This window comes from Corythoichthys intestinalis, chromosome 15 (assembly GCF_030265065.1).
Source record: "Corythoichthys intestinalis isolate RoL2023-P3 chromosome 15, ASM3026506v1, whole genome shotgun sequence".
Taxonomy (NCBI): Eukaryota; Metazoa; Chordata; class Actinopteri; order Syngnathiformes; family Syngnathidae; genus Corythoichthys; species Corythoichthys intestinalis.
Genome location: NC_080409.1, coordinates 21,321,152 through 21,335,240, shown reverse-complemented (window position 1 = coordinate 21,335,240; position 14,089 = coordinate 21,321,152). Strand labels below are relative to the sequence as shown.

Genomic DNA, 14,089 nt, shown 5'->3' with positions numbered 1-14,089 from the left:
ACACCTAAACATTTTTCAAAAGACTAGGTCGACGTATGCTCAGATTGCTGTCTGCCACAATTCTGTTTGATTAGCAGGAGCTTGTTAAAGGAAGACTTAAGGTCTAAAATGGTCAAAATTCAATTCACAGTACTGTCTTTTTCTATGACACAATACAGATCTACAGAAGCTTCAACGAAAGTGTTGTGTATCTTTAATATTTATAAATCCATCGTATCTCTGACTAGGTGCCAACTGTTGTAGGCATTCACCCCGACATGCATGCTTGTGTACACATGTGCCGGCCCATTTGCACATTGGATTCCATGCGTGTGCATGTGTGTGTTGCAGGAGCCGTCAGTCCTAAAGAGGGACTGTGCTGCTGTCATGCAATGACACCTCTCATTTGCTGCTGTCCTGTGAAGCGGAGCTGAAGGCAGAGGTCAGGCCACCCTCACAGAGACGCTGCGGCTCAGAGCACATCATGTCTGCCTGGCTGCCTCCTCCCAGTGCTGTCATAGAGGCCTCGCATACAGAAATGAAGAAGACGCACACCCTTACAGACTCATGCTTGAACAAACCACCTTTACCCACTACTTTTTACAAAGTATTTTCCTTTTAAATTATTCACAAAAAAAGTTTCATTTTTGTACAGTAAATGCCTCAGCAGACAAGATAGGAGAAGGAGTGGATTATAGTTATATTTCAAATTGTCTGTTTCATTGTCTGTGACAATAATAATGTGATCATAGGAGTCATTTATTCCATTGTCTATAACAATAAGCACTCTGAGTGGTGACTGAAACAAATACGGCACACTCCAATGTCCTCTTTAGTCGGTACATATTCTGGATCCTATTCATTCACGTTCTTTGCTTCCATCACGAAACATTGATATGTCCCGAATTATTATGCAAACATGAGTTCAAGTTAATTTTGTACACAATAAGAAATCGGTTTTACTTCAGCGAGATAGTTCAATATTTACATTGATTTTATTTTAACCCTTTATTGCCAAATGTATCACATTTGATACACCTAAAATTTCATGATTTTGAGAGTAATTCAGAATTTCTTTTTGGGAAAAAAAAAAACCAAAAAGATGGATGCAATCAACACATGCATCTGCAGGTTCCATAAAAAAAAAAAAAAAAAAAAAAAAAAAACAGGATTTAGCCAGGGTTATAGATATTAGAGCGCTTATTACACATATTCATTTTGACATTTCTTTTTACAAATTTGAAAAAAAGGTTTCATTAGGACCTTATTTTTCAAATTTTGCAATTTTGAAAAAAAGGTTTCATTAGGACCTTATTTTTCAAATTTTGGGGTTCTCTGATAATTGCTTCATGTTGCAGGTCTTTAAGGGTTAAGATTTAGATTGTTCTTAACATGCACAGACAGAAAAAAAAAATCAATGCAAATGTAGTGTCAGATGTGCATGCACTACATAGACTTCACTATCAGTTGACAAGACAGCTCCCAATAACATTTCGCCATGTCTTCCTGTTGAGCTGAGTTGGCTTTGACTGTGATAATGTAACAGGTACACGCGGGTCCGTATCAATGCAGATCGGTTACAATAAACTTAAACACACACTGCGTTCAAACGCCGGATTTAGGTGGAAACAGGACGATTTTTTTTTTTTTACCGTATACAAGCAGCAAGGATTGTCTCAACAGTGATTTGGTCGAGGATTCAAGGTAATTATTATATAAAATAGCCTCATGAATGCACTTTCAACTTAGAAAAGCTCTGTTTTGAGACGGCCGCCACAATGGATTATACAGCAGCGTAATTTTAGCTCTAAATATTTACATAAAATAAATGATAACTGTACGTTTCTTTGCTTTTAACCACACATTTAGACTGTTCTATGTTCATATCTATAGAAATTCTGGTGATGTATGCATTTATTTACAAGAATTAACTTAAAAAGCTATTTGTTTTGTGATGGCCGCCATGATGTATCGATACAAAGGGTAAGTTGATCATTTCAAATGATCAGGTAATTTTCCGCCAACTGCCCATTTTTGGGCGAAAAAATAGTAATTTAGACATTTGTGCGTCCATACACAATTTTTTTTTGCCTTTTTCATGTTTTATTTTATGTAACATTTCAATCTAAAAACGACGTGGGGCAGATAGCCTGCAAGACGTGTCTCTGTGCTGAGGCAAAAGAAATATCAGAATTCAACCTAAATAAGTTGTGATTGTATATAGAAAAATGCTAATTTTGCTTTTGGGTAAGATGATTCTGCATGCTTTCCTCAAGTATTAAGTTTCAGATGAGAAAAGTAAGTGATTTATTAGTTGTTGAAAACTTGCACAAAATAAAAATAAGTTTCTATTTTCGGCAAAAACTTATATGATAATATAATACGCTATTGATCCTGACAATATAGGTAATTGTCCCTGCATTTGGTGATTTTTGTGCATCGACCATAAGATTTGAGAATTTTATTGCCATTTTAAGTTTTGTAATACCTGTATATGAAAATAATTATTTGGGATTTATTAGGGACCGAGTTTATTTATTTATTTATTTATGTCGCTCCTCATTGGAGACTCATATATGCCTAAGGGAGGTGCTTGTTTTGGTTTTTGGTAACTAGCGGCTTTGGTTTTGAAAATGTTTGAATTTTAAGTTTTTGAAAATGGGCCCTCAACGGATATCCTCCGAGCCCTGTGTCCCGTCAACTGATAGTGAAGTCGATGATTCAATATTAACATTGATTTTATTTTAAGATTTAGATCATTCTTAACATGCTGAGACAGAAAAAAATCAATGCAAATGTAGTGTGAGATGTGCTTGCACTAAATACTGCTATTTGAGCTCATGATAGTTTTAAATAACAATACAATTCACAATTTCATATCTATATACTTAAAGCATCACATTGAGGGAGTGGTTAGCAGCACTTCCACTTCTCAGATCCAAAGATGCAGTTGATTCTTCTGATTACTTTATTTATTTATTTTTTTAAAGACAATTCGAGGTTCACAACAAAAAAGGTTATGACTTAATGGCCCCAGCAACTTCAATGACATTACAGGACATTATTATTAAGACATTATTTGGTAAGACGCCTGTCCGCTATGGGTCATTCCAGCTGTCTGTATTGTTCTCCCCCTCAAAACGGACTCACCAACAGTGCAAACCTCTCCCTCTGACTGTTCTTGTAAAGTGTCCATTTGTCTTGACCGCTGCCACATGCCATAATCAATTCCCCATCAAACATTGTAATATTCACCCAATATTGCCGTCTTGACGGGGAGAGCGATCAAAAGTGACAAATCAGATTGATGGAGCAAGAATAAATAAAGAGATTGTGACCTCTCCAATTGCCATGTTGAATAATGGATGTCTGTTTAGTAATCATTGGCTAATATCACACCATTTTCGGTTGACTGGCCAAGCTGAGAACTCGAGAGACTTAAAAGGCCAATTTTGCGTTACACTATATAAAGGATACCATCTGTATTTTATTGTGTTTCCTATAGAAGCAGGCTGAGATTCCTGTGACATTTCATACCGTATTTTCCCCTCTTGAATTGACAAGCAAACAACAGTACACATTGCCTAAACAGACTGTGAAGCAGCCTTCCTTTTCTATCATGGCTTGAATGGCCAAGTTTCTGTTCATTCTAAAATAAAAAGTAAATGTAATGGCCTGACAACAACTCAAGCAGTCTCGAGGTCAGCGCTTTGATGATATCATTGCGACACTCAAAACGGCGACTCCGGTGCTCTTTACAACAATCTTCAAAATGCGCCTGTGTTTCCGATGGGAAAAGGCTAAACCAGGTTATGAAAATCCTTATTTACAGCTGCCTGGCTGTGTGAAGTAGGTCATAGCAGCTTCTGAAATGGAATGAATCCCCTCACACACTCTTTAATAGTTTTCTTTTCAGCTGCCTTACATTGGCACCGGGGGCAAAGATACGAAAACTCTTTTCACTCTTATTTAGCAAGAACGCCCTAAATAGTACACGTGTCAAGTTTGCAACAAACAACTCGGCGCATCCATCAAAAGCATGTAAATATCAGCAGCAGACACTGTTTTGCCACTGGGGACAAATCGTCAGAATTAAAATGCAGCTAGAGGGATTTATTGTATCCATCCATCCATCCATCCATTCTCTACACCGCTTTTACTGTTCAGGTTTCCTTAATGCTGCATCCTATCTCAGCTGATTTTGGACTCAGGGCGGTATACACCCTGAAGTGGTCATCAGGCAACGATATTGCGCATTGATACCCAACCATTCAAACTCACATTCACAAGTAGGAACGGAATCTATGCAGACTGGTCAATTGCAGTGCTTTTCAGTTATTTTCTGTTAGGCCCCCTCCATGAAGATGTAAACATCTCCTGCCCCCCCCCTCCAAACTCTCTGCCATGCCGTGAATAGTATAATTTGTCTATAAAAGTATTATTATTAATTAGAAGAACACTTATGTATAACATTGCATCCTTTTTTATATTAAAGAAAAAAAGTAATAAAGATCAACCTCCAATAAAGTATAACTTCATTTACTTTGTTTTGCTTGTAACAGAGAATATTTAAAGCGCATCAATTTGCCTGAATTACAAAAAAAAGAAAAGAAAAAAAAAAGAAAGATAAAAGTGACATCCAAACTGTAAAAATACACTCAAGGTACATTTTTTGACCATTTGAATTTAAACTTAATAAAATCAATAAATAATAATAAATTATAATTCATTAGTAACATTAACTCACGAGGACAATATCCCAAACAATTTGACAGAAAAAAACAAAAATTAATAGAACAAAAACGACAGTGTCATTGGACAGAGGGACAGTTTTGATTTTTGCTACAGGCAGTATCAGCCCCTTTGCTATGGTATGGGGTTAATTTGCACTGAGCAACTTGGTATGCCAACTATGATGCCAACAGTGCTCTCAAAGCGGGATAATTGTTGGCAATATTCAGCACATTTTCGGTGAAAAATAATCAAGCGGCTTTTCAATGTGATTGGGGTCTAATGTCTTTAAGTGACGTCTTAATTGATTTGGCTTCCTGCTGTCCGCTGCAAACATTTTTAGACACAGTAAGCAGACTGGTCTTTCCTCGTCTCCCACTGAATTAAAAGTCAAAGCCCAAAGCCAAATTCTACATATGCTTTGTCATATTTCCTAGTCTTTGCTTTTCATATCTCCGGTGCTCTTTGCTGAGTGCTCTTCTTTGGTCAAAAAATCAGAACGCCACTGCCACCCGCTGAGTGGATGTTCAATTACACTTTATTCTATTACGGCAAAAAAGTATGTTCCCCGAGGTCACATGTGCCACCCCCGGCATTGCTCTGAAACTCCCCTTCTCCCCCACTATCCGAGAAGTACTGGACTATTGTAATGTTATATTTACAGGTATTAACAAAAAATCAATCAGGAAGCTGCGGCTAGTACAAAAAGCTGCTGCCAGAGTCCTTTCAAATACAAGGAAACTGGACCATATTACACTGGTTATGAAATTGTTACAATGGCTTCCTGAAAGGGATAGACTATAAAATACTACTGCTTGTCTACAAAACACTTGGTGGCCTTGGACCAAAATGCATGCTTGATTTGTTTGACACCTACGAAGTATCTAGACAACTAAGATCATCTGGAACTGGTCTACTGTGTGTTTCAAGAACAAGGACCAAGAAATGTGAGGCAGCATACACTTACTATGACAAAGTACCTGAAGCTCTGAAATGTGCTCAAACCATTACGTCCTTTAAATTGTGGCTAAAAACGCTACTGCTTACATAACTGCCCATATAATTCAAATTTCATGTTATATGACATTTGCTTTTCACTTATTTTTGTGGTATTATTTCCATTACTATTTTAATTTTTTTTTTGTTTTTTTTTAACTGTCTTGATTATTACATGTGATTTTTATGTATCATTTTATTTGTGTTTTTGGAGTTGTATGTGACGTAAATCACTTTGATTTACCAAATAAATATTCCTTGCCTTGCCTAATTCAGTTACAATGGGCGTGTTTCCTGATTTCAAAATGCATATGCTTGCATTAAGCTCTGCAAGTCCCCTATGCTGTGTTGTTCTGGGCACTGGAAACTAATTTCCCTTAGGGAACTCTCCCAAGGGATAAATAAAGTTATTAAGTACTGGTTTAAATTTGCCTGTCAGGGCCTACACCCTTCCTTCCTGAGCCCGTCCTCAGGTAATGAGAGTTTGCCCAATTACAGGTCGGACTGCCAATGGGTGGAGCGGCCACAGCTGAGAGCGACAATCATCAGCCAATTTTAAAAGCCCAGCAGACACACCACAACGTCGCCCGATCAACTAGTCAGGTTTCTCCGTCAGTGGTTTCTCTCATCGCTAGTATATATCTTCATTTTTGACCACTGGCTCATGATCTTTTCCTTGATTCCAGGACCTGATCAGCGCACCCCTTGATGGATACCTCCACCTACTCGTTGAACTGTCAGCTACCCGCATTGGCTTCCACAAGTGCTCACCGCAACCACCCTGCCTTCTTTTGAGACCTGAACACAGTGATCCCTCGCTACTTCGCGCTTCAAACTTTGCGCCCTCAGTCCATCTCGGATTTTTTTTCAGTTAAAAATTATATGAATAAATACTGTCACTTGCTGATTGTGTAGTCTCATTCTCCCTCCCTCCTTCCTCTCCTGGCTCTTTGTTGGTCACGCAGTGCACTGGAGTTGCTTATTAAAGTTAATGATGATTGAGAGATGTTTAATTTTTGATCTTGCCACAGATGCCTGGAAGCCAAAGCTTCAAAGCACTGCATGTGTCAATCATCGTTTAACTTGTTAAACAGTTGCTGTGGCAACTCATTGTGTGTAAGTGAACAGCTTGAGGGTATATGAGTGGACTCATTCAATGAAGCATTTAATAAAAAGAAGCATGTTTATACTTTAGTCTTGTTTAAAACTAATTTGAAAATATAGACATACATTTTTTAAAAATTTTATTTTGAAAAAAAAAAAACATGCTGTATGTAACTCTTTACAATGTTGAATCTGAATAAATACATTGAACATTAAAAAAAAAAAAAAAAAAAATACTACCACTTAGCGGTTTTTCACTTTTCGCAGCGGGTTCTGGTCCCCATTAACCTCAAAAAACGAGGGATCACTGTAAAACGGGACAATTCCCCACTTGTGTGTTTTCCGTTGTCTGCGTTGCGACCCCCCACCCCAAGCCCACTGTTTCCGCGATCACTAACATTGCCACAGTCTGGTTAGGCAAATAACCACTGATAAAGATTAAAAAAAAAACTAACAATGACATTGTTATCAGGTTTCAGTGCATGTTATACACTGCTGATATGTAAAATGTCACATCCGTTTCATTTTTTTTTAAAAGAAAAAAGCAAAAATGAATTCAACCATAAAATTTGTCATTCAGTGTAGTGCAGTTCTACAACCATCATAAAATCCATACAGCCAAATTAAATATATTTGACAGTGTCATTAAAGACTCAGGATTAATAGCCTTTTAAAGGCAGTTTTTGCATTAGATCTTGCAGTGTCCCTAATGTTTGGGTCAGTGACTGTACAGTATATTGCAGAGAGGCTGCGAGTGGCGTGCAGAATAGCCTTGTCCCTGAGGGTGATGGATACTGGTGGGAGGCTGTTATGCCACAAGGTGAAAGTGTCCATTTATCAGCCCCACTTCCACCACTGTGGCTTTCCCATTACCAACGCACTTCATGCAGCCTGATTGGTTTTTAATTGGCCTGCCCGCTAGGAGATAGATCATGTTTTCCCCGAGGAGAGTCACGGAGGTGCATGGTGGTGTACTCCCATGCTATCTCTGGAGGGACACCCACATCAGAATTCTTGTTATGTTGTGATACAATGTTATAACAGTTAGATTTGAGGATTATCCACTTATGACACCTTTATTTTTGTCTTTGCCTCATACTTCATGAAATTCAATGGTTATGACCTAAGATTGCTTGAGAGAGCATATACTATACCTGCTCAAAAAGACATTATACTGTTAGTTTGAAACATCTGCAAACTGCTGTATGCATTTTCCAGATTCCAGCAGTTTTCATTCTGGTCATATATATTAATGAATCATTCACTGAGAAACAGCGTAAAATATCCCATCTTGCAATAAATCTTAATTAATAAAGGGATTTTTTAAAGGTTCGATGCCATACGTATAATAGCCATTTAGGCCCAAATAGAACATTTTTGCCGTCTGAGATTTTTAAAGCAAGAATCTGTGACGTTCAAAATTGGATAAATTGTAATTGCGATTTAATGTTGTTTCTTAGTTTGGATAGAAGTAAACACTGTAGAGTTCACTAATGAAGGTGGTTTAATTAATGGCTGCTATACATCAAACGTTGCTGGAAGATTTCTGTGAAGGACACTAGAGCAGCCACATCTCACACTGAGCAGACATCAGTATTGACATTGTGTCTGCTCAGATGGATCAATCCCCGCTCTGCCCTTGCCCGACCACGTCATTGAGAAGACTAGAAGAGCAAGTTGATTCCCCAGGTATCTTCTCAAAGATTCACAATGATTTGTGCTCACGTAGTAAGCACATGCAGACTATGTAACGAGGAAGGATCTGCATTCATTGGTTACTTGTACAGGTATATGTGAAATGTTATCTTACAAAATGTATTAATATTAAACAAGTGCTGGGGTAAAAAATGAGGGGGGCGGGAGATAGTTACATACGTATCATTGTTTAAATGAGGAATTTTTGATACGGGGAACTTCATTAGACAACATGATTTTTGGGAAGCATTACTGATGTAGAAAAAGAATGATTTATGATTGAACATCTACATTTTGATCAGTCATATTGAATCTTGAAGTAGATTAAAAAAAAAAAAAAATTAAAATCTACAGGTATAATTCCTCAAAGTATTAGCATATCCATCAATGTAACTTGCTAAAACAGCAACAACGCAGTCCCTCTTGGCTATCAATTTGAAAAAATAATGTATAACAAACATTTTTTAAAATATCTATATTTCTTTTATTGAGTTTTGTTGGCTAGTAGGGAAAAGTGCAATAAAGGTAAACGAGAGAAATCCTTGAATTTGCTAGATCCTTTGACGTGCTCACACGAGCTTGTCCTTGCGAGGGTTGGTCATGGTTGAGCCTTTCCCAGCTGACTATAGGCAAGATGCAGGGTACACCACAAACTACGTAATCAATTTCAAGCCACATTTAGACAAGCAACCATACATCCACATTCACAATAAGACCTGTTCAGATGAGCTGCAATGCTAATTTTTAGAATGTGGTAGAAAACCCACAGGGAGGATATGCAAACCCCATAAGGGAAGGCTAGTGCCTGGGTTTGAATCCTTGATCTCAGAACTGTGAGACGGACATCCTCTATAGCAGGGGTGGGCAAACTATTCCACAAAGAGCCACTTTGCGTGCGGGTTTTTGCTGTAACCAATCAAGAGGGACCTTTTCACCAGTCTGGTGTCTTGCAAGTGCAATCAGTTGATTGCACTCAGGTGCTTCTTGTTTCCGCTGAAACCTCATTGGTTAAACTGTCTTTGCTGGATCAGTTGGAAAAAAGACCACAATCCACTGTGGCCCTCGAGGACCGGTTTGTCCACCCCTGCTATAAAGTCATCTATCATACGGCATAATTTAGATTATATTGGAAATTGGAAGACATGGACACAATACAGGTAGTCCCCAGTTTACGAACGAGTTCTGTTCCTGCGCTGGTGATGTTACCCGGATTTCCGTGAAAGTCAGAATTAGCCTTTAAGTACCTCTAAACACCCTCTTAATTAAAAATAAATAAATAAATAAAACAATAACAACAACAACAACAACTATCAAAATCATTTAATTTATGTCATAATAATGACATAATGAAATAATGTAAAAAAAAAAAAAAAAAAAAAAAAAATGTAAAAAATGCGCCGCACTGTTACTCCACTAAAAAAAGGAGGGAAAAAACAACTCAAGACAAAATGGCGGACAAACGCCAGCGTCGAAAAGTCGAAATCTCGTAATTCGGGTCCGTCATAAACCGGGGACTACCTGTACTGGTTTCACCAGAGTGACGATACAGTATAGTTGATATTGTCAGCTAATATATGCCCAACTGTAATTACAATTACAGATTTTGTAATAGATCAAATAGATGACCAAATGACAAAATAAAGTCAATTTCAGAAGAAATACATCAACAATGGGATTGGAAAAAATCGAATAGATGACCAAATGACAAAATAAAGTCAATTTCAGAAGAAACACATCAACAATGGGATTGAAAAAAAAAAACTGATTAAGGTATAATTAGCCTTATTCTTAAATCCAAAGGAGAAAAATAATAATAAGCAAAAACACAGAGGTACACAAAACACAAAAGAGTTTCCCATGACACAAAAGCGGCACCAAAGGCAGGTATACACAGATACTGTTTTCATATATTAATGTGGACATGTTATGCATACTGTAGATCTGAAGCAAATGAACGTATGTGACATCTTCCAAACAGCCACAGCCACCCGCTGCTGTCTGCATGCAGGGGATCCCCAAGAGGCTTTTTGCAATTCATTAGGCTGCAGTGGACGAAAGAAGTGGACTCACTTTTTCCAACCATGCAAGGTTGGAGTAAAGACTGTCACTCATTTAACTCAATTGTCTGTCTTCTATCGGTCTTATCAAACTGTATTTAAACACAATTAATGAAGCTGCAAATAGAACCCTAAGTATTTAATAAACATATTGATATTGCAGCACTGACCAGACAGGCAATTGTGCAAGTGAGTGAGAATGACACAGATATACACAGAAGGCTAGGAGGGTGGGGTGACTAGGGGTCCCCCTGTAATGTTGCTCTCAGTACAACCAGGGTAGCGTGATTTCCCTCTCTAATTTAATCACTGTGGCCTGTCTTCCTGTCCGCCGCAAAGCACATCAGGCACTGTGGTGTTGCTTCACAAGAACACATTCTGTGCACGACGACACCATCTCCTACTAACAAGCAAAATATTACCAGAGGAGGAAGACACCAAAGAACATGGTCTCACTTTATGCCAAGTCAGCTGTCCCCTAATGTTGACTGTGTAAGAAAAGAAATATATATTTTTTTGTTTTCAAAAGTAGCGTGAAACATATGCTGTTTTGCATCCAATTAGTTGACTTTAGAATGAATCAAAGTTGATATTGTGGTAACACAGAATGTACTGATGTAATTGTCATGAACAGTTTTTCACATTTTATACACGTAGTTACAAATTCCCATTATTGTAACATTAACTTTACGCTCTAGCAATTTGCGCACAAAAGAAGGAAAAATCTGTAAGCAGCTGACATTGTTTTTCTTTACAGAACAAAACGTGTTGCAGCACTTCTGCGATTCTGCTGTTAGAGTGCAACATACGCCACATATAAATTTAAACATCACACTCCAAATTCTGCATTCTTCCGGAATGAAATGTTTGTTAAGATTTGCATTCCTTTCTTGTATTGGGGTTGCCTATATTTCTTAAGTTTTATTTGCTGAATTCACAACTGCTTCCAACCTATCAAACAATGTTCTTGCACTTTCTCAGAACTCAAATGACATCAACTGAACACATTGTACCTGGTTAAGCAAAGCACAATATCAGACCCAATTCTACAGAAGATAATTTATATAAACAACATTTGAAAACATAACATTTGCTTAAAGGTAGAGATATTCCATTATCCACTACAAAAACACAAAACTTTCTGAAGAAACTTTTATAAATGTGTATTGTCTCTGCTTCTCAAATCATATTGTTGATTCAGAACATTTTCAAGTCAACATACAAATGAGCGAACATACGAACTTATCAAAAGAACTACCCAGTAAAACCAAACAACAAATATTTCACCGACTAAGTTAGCTATATAGCCGCCCTGATATATATAAATAGTGAATTACTTTGCATCATCAGCAAACTATTGCTTATCATCTGGAAACGACATCACAAACAGTACATATTACCTACCAGCTGCAGTCTTCTCTTAAAACTTTTCGTCCAAAATGTGCTTCCTCTTGATTCCGAAAGCCTTCCCTTTACTTCTTCCCCAATTCATGTGCTCACTGCAAACTTCTGCTCCCGCATTGCATGCAAACTCATTTTTACGACTTCAGTGATGACTTGGAATGTGAGGAGGCAGAGTGGAGGGAGACAGGATGACAGAGGGGTGGACGAGTAGAGATAATGGTTGGAAGGCTGGCAACCAATGGGCCTGGAGCCTAATGGAAAAAGGGAATCAGGACACACCAATGAGGCACAGCCTGGAGAGAGGGCGCGAGAGAGCGAGCGAGTGAGAGAGGAGTGAAAGGCGGGCAAGAGAAGCGGGGATGGAGAGCGCGCATTTGGGAGGAGACGGTGTCAGGCAGGCTGAGAAAGAGGCTGGGGAAGAGAGAGATGAGAGCTTCATGTAGCCAATGTGCACAGGCGGTGGAGATGAGCAAGCGTGGAGAAAGGCAGGAAAGGAATGGAGGAAGAAAAGAACAGACTTACCCGGCTCCTGTTAGCTGCATCCTTTCATACACTGCCTCGTAGACTCCACAAACACAAACACCCTCCCCAGCGATAGAGGCACACGCCACACCGCTGCCGAGACTAACCAATAGCTGAAACAACAAAGGGAAGGATTGCCAAAGCTGCCTGGTATACCCTAAAGCAATTCTCCCTGTGTGTGTGTGGTAGTGTGAGTGTCTATGAGTATGTGTATGCATTCGTGCATGTGTGCATCAGGAAGCGAGTGCATGTGTGAGCATGTGTTTTCTCTGAGGAGGAGGAGGGATGTGAGTTGAAACCCCAAATGCTCCCTCTCTGGTTTGCTTCCCTCTCCCTCCTTGTTCTGTGGATGTGGCTCTCTCTGTACACTGTGCAATGTATGTCCTCCAACACTCAATATTTTCTCCCTCCCTCTTTCCTTCCTTCCATCCCTCCATTCGCTCTCCCTTGCTCCTCTGCCTGCTAATGTGCCCTCCCTTCCCCTTCTCCCTCTTATACATATATTTAGGGCTGCAGACTGTCTGCTACCGGAGTCTGCTCTTCCCACGGGCCTTGAGAAGGGATGGAGGGAGGGAGAGAGCAGCAGACAAGAGATGATGGGGCGGGGGGTGCAGGCTCATGTGAAATATGTGCAATGCATTTAATACACAGACACATTTTGGGGTGTCCTTAAAAGGGGCTCTGACACATCATCATCATTTTTCAAGCATTTGCTGCATCTAATAGAGATGCTGATGCACGATCATAGCAGGTTGCTAATCATTAAGGCTTTCGTCCCCAGTTAAGGTAGGATGAATAAAGGGCGCAGAAGATAAATTAGTATTGGAAAGGCTGCAGTTGTATTGTGCTAGCACGCTGTTTTAAAACAGTGCAGAGGAACCTCAAACAACCATTAGATCAAAAGCTTCAGAAATTCCTCGAAAAATACGGTTGTGCAAAGCTCAGAGTTCACATTGGTGATGTCGTAGATCACTATGTTTTGGTGGATTTATTTGTGCATGTCTATGAGCAATCCCAACAAGTGGTGGTAAGCATAGAGGAACACTGGCAGCTCAAGAGAGGAAGTGAAGAAAGGGGACTACTTTTCAAAGCTTTACTAGTGAATTTGGAACCAGGGACATCATTTTCGGACAGAATTGGTAGGTTTAGCTCAGTAAACATCTAGTTCGTAGCCTACACTATTTACATGTATTTAGCATTAGGGACAAACGCGAACTTGACCCGCCTAACAACAGTTAAAACGTGATGAATATTAATGAGCAAAAAGCGACGTGTCTGTTATTTTTGGGCGGCTCAAAATGAATTTGGTAGGTGTATTGTAACGATTAGTGACTATGAATAGTAACGTTAGTGTTGCCTTTAGGTTCCGAGTTTGCCAGTCGTGGAAATGCGCGCTCTTCTGGTGTGCTTTCCATGTCGCTGGGCTGATGAGATGCTTAGTGAGAACGGGCAGTCGTTGTTAATTTTAACTGGTTTTACCAAGATCTGGATGTTATCTTAACAGAAAATTGATGTGATTGAATTTTGATGGTTAACAACATTATGATGACCTTATTTGTTGACATATGCAAACATGGATCATTCACTCCCTGTGTTGGCAA

At 38.9% G+C, this 14,089-nt stretch overlaps 1 protein-coding gene across 6 annotated transcripts in view; it reads right to left on the bottom strand.

Annotated features, from left to right (window-relative positions):
• Positions 1–12,881, bottom strand: part of myt1lb (myelin transcription factor 1-like, b) — a 245,956-nt gene extending 233,075 nt beyond the window's left edge. For 4 of the 6 annotated variants that reach the window (XM_057860211.1, XM_057860209.1, XM_057860213.1 and 1 more), the window contains exons 1-2: positions 12,489–12,881; positions 11,967–12,217 (exon numbers count right to left, since the gene is read on the bottom strand). The gene's annotated coding sequence lies outside the window, so the exon portion shown is untranslated. The remainder of the gene's footprint in view (positions 1–11,966; positions 12,218–12,488) is intronic. The other 2 variants (XM_057860212.1, XM_057860210.1) reach the window with 2 other exon arrangements.
• Between the last annotated feature and the right edge of the window lie 1,208 nt (positions 12,882–14,089).